Raw genomic sequence first — 5,725 nt, forward strand, 5'->3', positions numbered from 1 at the left:
TTCTGTGTCTGTGTTAATTGGTTTCCCTTTTCTTTGTTGAAGAGGGTCTGTGCAATCCTTCTGCCTAGTCTGCCATCTTGCCCCGCCTCTTATATCTGATTTCTTGACAGCTGTTTCCATGAGCATTGATTGTGGATTAAAGTAAAATGAAATCCCTGACAACTTCAGTCTTTACTCCATTTATCACCATGTTGTTTACTTATCCAGTAATAAGGATTTTTGTTTTCTTTATGTTGAAGTGTAATCTATACTGAAACTGTTTGATCTTCATCAGTAAGTGCTTCAAGTCTTCTTCACTTTCCTCAAGCAAGGTTGTGTCATCTTTGTATTGCTGGTACTTGATGACTCTAAATTGAAGAAGAATTTTGTGGCATTTGTGTTTCAAGATCTGCTCTGAAGTACAAGACTGTCAGTAATAGGATAATATCCAGACACCTACAAGGTTGGGCAATCCTACTTCCGTAGTGATACTGCCTCGGAAACCCAAGGAGGGGTCGCTATGAGTCGGGGCCGACTCGACGGCAAATAACAACAACAACAACAACCAGGAAAACCAGTAAACACTACTCAAATTTACGCACCAACCACCAAAGCCAAAGTTGAAGAAATTGAAGATTTTTACCAACTTTTGCAGTCTCAAACTGACTGAGCATGCAATCAAGATGTGTAGATTATTACTGGTGATTGGAATGGAAAAGTTGGAAACAAAGAAAAATCACTAGTAGTTGGAAAATATGGCTATCTGACAGAAATGATGCTGGAGATCACATGATAGAGTTTTGCAGGACCAATGACTTATTCATTGCAAATACTTTTTTTTAACAACATAAACAATGCACATGGACGTCATCAGATGGAGTATACAGGAATCAGCTTGACTACATCTCTGTAAAGAGGGAATGCAAAACCTCAACATCATGAGCCAAAACAAAGTAAGGAGCTGACTGTGGAACAGACCATCAACTACTCATATGTAAGTTCAAGTTGAAGCTGAAGGCAATTAAAACAAGTCCATGAGAGCCAAAATATGACCTTGATTATATCCGACCTGAATTTAGAGACCATTTGAAGAATAGATTTGACACATTGAACACCAATGACCAAAAACCAGATGAACTATGGGATGACATCAATAATATAATCCACAAAGAAAGCAAACAATCATTAAAAACAGAGGAAAGGAAGAAAAGACCAAAATGGATGTCAGAAGAGACTCTGAAAATGGAGAGTAGCTTGAATGGAGAGTAGCTAAAGCAAATGGAAGAAATGATAAGAAAAGGAGCTGAACAGAAGATTTCAAAGAGCAGCTCGAGAAGACAGTCAATAATGAAATGTGCAAAGACCTGAAGTTAGAAACCAAGAGGGAAGAACACACTCAGCATTTCTTAAGCTGAAATAACTGAAGAAGGGCTCGCTTCAGCAGCACATATACTAAAATTGGAACGATACAGAGAAGATTAGCATGGCCCCTGCGCAAGGATGACACGGAAATTCGTGAAGTGTTCCATATTTTTTTACTCTGTAAATCTTCACCCAAATCCTAATAAAAAAAATAAAATAAAATAAATAAAATAAAATAAAAAAATTAAAAAAAATGAAATAACTGAAGAAAAAATGTAACCTAGAGTTATAATATTGAAAAATTCTATGGCCAAAATATTGAATGATGGAGAAAAGAGCAAAAGAAGATGGAAGGAATACAGAGTCAATGTACTTAAAAGAATTGGTTGATGATCATGCATTTCAGAAAGTGGCATGTGATCAAGAACTGACAGTATTGAAGGAAGAAATTGAAGCTATACTAAAGGGACTGGTGTAAAACAGGGCTCCAGGAATTGATGGAATATCCATTGAGATATATCAACAAACTGATGCTGTGCTTGAGGCACTTATTCGTTTATGCCAAGAAATTTGGAAGACAGCTACCTGGCCAACTGACTGGAAGCGATCCATATTTGTACCCATCCCAAAGAAAACTTATCCTACAGAATGTGGAAATGATCAAACAATATAATTAATATCACATGAAAGTAAATTTTACTGAAAATCATTAAAAAATTGTTGCAGCAGTATATTGACAGGGAACTCCCAAAACTGTAAGCTGGATTCCAAAGAGGACATGGAACAAAGGATATCACTGCATATGATAGATGGATCTTGGCTGAAAGCAAAGAATACTAGAAAGATGTTTTGCTGTTGTTATGTGGCATCGAGTTGGACCCGACTCATAACAACCCTTGGGTTTCTGAGGTGGTATCACTACAGAAATAGATTGCCAAACTTTCCTTCCAAGGTGTGGCTGGTGGGTTTGAACTGCCAGGCTTCTTGTTAGCAGGTAAGTGCCTTAGGCACTACACTACCAGAGCGCCTAGAAAGAACTTTACTTGTGCTTAATTAACTATGCAAAAGCATTTGACTGTGTGTATCATAACAATTTATGGATAACATTGAGAAAAATGGGAATTCCAGAACACTTAAATGCCCTAATGAGGAATCTGTATATAGACCAGGAGGCTGTTGTTCAAACAGAACAAGGTGATACTACATGGTCTAAATCAAGAGGTGTGTGCATCAGGGTTGTATTCTTTCACCATATTTATTCAATCTGTATGCTGAGCAAATAATCCAAGAAGTTGGACTATATGAAGAAGAATGGGTCATTTGGATTGGAAGAAGATTCATTAAAAACCTCTGATATGCAAATGACACAACCATGCTTACTGAAAGTGAAGATGGTTTGAAGCACCTACTGATGAAGATTAAAGTCTAGAGTGTGATGTATGAATTATACTTCAACAAAAAGAAAATGAAAATCCTCATAACTGAATCAATAAGCAGCATCACAATAAATTGAGAAAAGATAGAAGTTGTCAAAGATTTTATATCACTTGTTTCCACAATCAACACCAATGTAAGCAGCAGTCAAGAAATCAGAGGACATATTACATTGGGCAAATCTGCAGCAAAGACCTCTTTAAAGTGATGAAGAGCAAAGAAGTCTCTTTGAAGAATAAGGTGTGCCTAAGCCAAACCATGGTATTTTCAATCACCTCATATGCATGTGAAAGCTGGACAATGAACAAGGAAGACCTAAAAAGAGTAGATGCTTTTGAGTTGTGGTGTTGGTGAAGAAAACTGAAAGTACCATGGACTGCCAGAAGAACTAACAAATCTGTCCTGGAAGAAATGCAGCCGGAATGCTCCCTGGAAGCGAGAATGGCCAGATTTCATCTCACCTAGTTTGGTCATTTTGTCAGAAGGGACCATTCCCTGGAGAAGGATATCATGCTTGGGAAAGTGGAGGGTCAGCAAAAAAGGGGAAGACTTTCAAAGAGATGGATTGATGCAGTGGCTGCAATGATGGGCTTCAGGTATAGCAAAGATTATGAGGTTGACACAGGCCTGGACAGTGTTTCATTCTGTTGTACATAGAGTTGCTATGAGTTGGAGCTGACTTGATGGCTCTTAATAACAATGATGACTCTAGCTCTAATCCTGATGTCATATTCTTCTCCATCTATTCCAGCATCCCAGATCATTTGCTCAGCATATAGATTGTATAAGTATGATAAAAAGACACAACCCTGATGCATATATTTCCTGACTTTAAACCATGCAATATCCTTTTGTTCTTTTAGAATGATTGCTTCTTAGTATATGTGGAAATTCCTCATGTGCACCATTAAGTGTTCTAGGATTCTCATTCTTCATAATCTTATCCATAATTTTTTATGATCCACACAGTCAAATGCCCTTGCACAGTTAATAAAACATAGGTAAACATCTTTCTGCTATTCTTTGCTTTCTGCCAATATCCATCTGACATCAGCAACGATATTCCTTGTTCCATCTGAATTTGGCTTAAAATTTTGGAAGTTCCCTAGCTGCTGCAAACATTTTTGAATTAACTTCAGCAAAATTTTACTTGCAAGTGATATTAGTAATTTTGTTTGATAAATTCTGCATTCTATTGGATCACTTTTCTTTGTAATGAACACAAATATGGATCTCTTCTCCAGTTGTCCAGGTCGCTGTCTTTCAAATTTCTTGGCATAAATGATTGAGCACATCCAGCACTGCATCTTGTTGTTGTTGTTGTTGGTAGGTGCTGTTGAGTCATCTCTGACTCATAGTGACCCTATGCACAGCAGAACAAAACACTGCTCAGTCCTGAGCCAGCTCCACGATCCCTGCTATACTCGAGCTCATCACTGCTGGCACTGTGTCAATGCACCTCGTTGAGGGCCTTCCCCTCCCTCGTTGACCCTCCACCTTACCAAGCATGACATCCTTCTCCAGGGAATGGTCTCTTCTGACAACATGACCAAAGTAAAACAAAGTATGGCCATTCTCACTTCCAAGGAGCATTCTGGCTGCACTTCCTCCAGGAAAGACCTGTTAGTTCTTTACCAGTCCATGGTACGTTCAGCATTCTTTGCCAGCACCATAGCTCAAAAGCATGAGCTCTTCTTTGTTCTTCCTTATTCATTGTCCAGCTCTCACATGCATATGAGGCGAATGAAAATATCATGGCTTGTGCAGGCACACCTTAGTCCTCAAGGAGACATCTTTGCTCTTCACCACTTGAAAGACGTTCTTTGCAGCCCATTTGGCCAGTGCTATATGTCGTCTGATGTCCTGATTGCTGCTTCCATTGGTGTTGATTGTAGAACCAAGCAATGTGAAGTCTTTGACAATTTCAATTTTCTCCGTTTATCATGATGCTGCATATAGGTCCAGTTGTGAGGATTTTTATTTTCTTTATATTGAGATGTAATCCTTACTGCGGACTGTATTCTTCAGTCTTCATCAGTAAGTACTTCAAGTCATCCTCACTTTCAGCAAGCAAAGTTCTGTCTTCAGTGTATTGCAGGTTGTTAATGATTCATCCTCCAATCCTGTTGCCATGCTTTTCTTCATATAGTCCAACCTTTTGGATTATTTACTCAGCATACAGATTGAATAAGTATGGTGAAAGGACACACCTCTGATGCACTCCCTTCTTGATTTTAAACCATGTTTCCTTTTTCAGTTCAAACAACAGCCTCCTTCCTGGTCTATGTACAGGTCCCTCATGAGTATTATTAAGTGTTCTGGTATTGCCATTCTTCTCAATGTCATGCACAATTTGTTAAGATCCACACAATCAAATGTTTTGCATAGTCAATAAAACACAAGTAAACATCTTTCTGTTATTCTTTGCTTTGAGCCAAGATCTATCTGCTATTGGCAATGATACCCTCATTCTAAGTCCTCTTCTGAAACCAGTTTGTATTTTTGGAAGTTCCCTCCCAATAGACTGCTGCAACCATTTTTGAATTGTCTTCAGTAAGATTTTACTTGCATGCAACATTAAGGATATTGTTTGATAATTTCCACATTCTGTGGGATCATCTTTATTTGAAATGGGTACAAATATGGATCTCTTCCAGTCAGTTGGCCAGGTAGTACTCTTTGAAATTTCTTGGCATAACCGAGTGAGTGCCTTCAGCAGGTATCTGTTTGTTGAAACATCTCAATGGATATTCCATCAATTCCTGGAGCCTTGTTTTTCACCAATTCCTTCAGTGCAGCTTCAACTTCTTCCTTCATTACCATTGGTTCTTGCACATATGCCACATCCTGAAATGGATGAAGGTCAACCAGTTCTTTTTGGTACAGTGACTCTGTGTATTCCTTCCATCTTCTTTTGATGCTTCCTGCATCATTCGATATTTTTCCCATA

At 38.4% G+C, this 5,725-nt stretch overlaps 1 non-coding gene across 1 annotated transcript; it reads left to right on the top strand.

Annotated features, from left to right (window-relative positions):
* Window positions 1–1,407: 1,407 nt before the first annotated feature.
* Window positions 1,408–1,514, top strand: LOC122150984. Its single transcript, XR_006163924.1, has one exon. It is a non-coding gene; the product is annotated as a U6 spliceosomal RNA (small nuclear RNA).
* The last annotated feature ends 4,211 nt before the right edge of the window (window positions 1,515–5,725 follow it).

The sequence above is a fragment of the Orycteropus afer genome, unplaced genomic scaffold, assembly GCF_000298275.1.
Source record: "Orycteropus afer afer isolate SDZICR_OR568_19922 unplaced genomic scaffold, OryAfe1.0 scaffold00277, whole genome shotgun sequence".
Lineage (NCBI taxonomy): Eukaryota > Metazoa > Chordata > Mammalia > Tubulidentata > Orycteropodidae > Orycteropus > Orycteropus afer.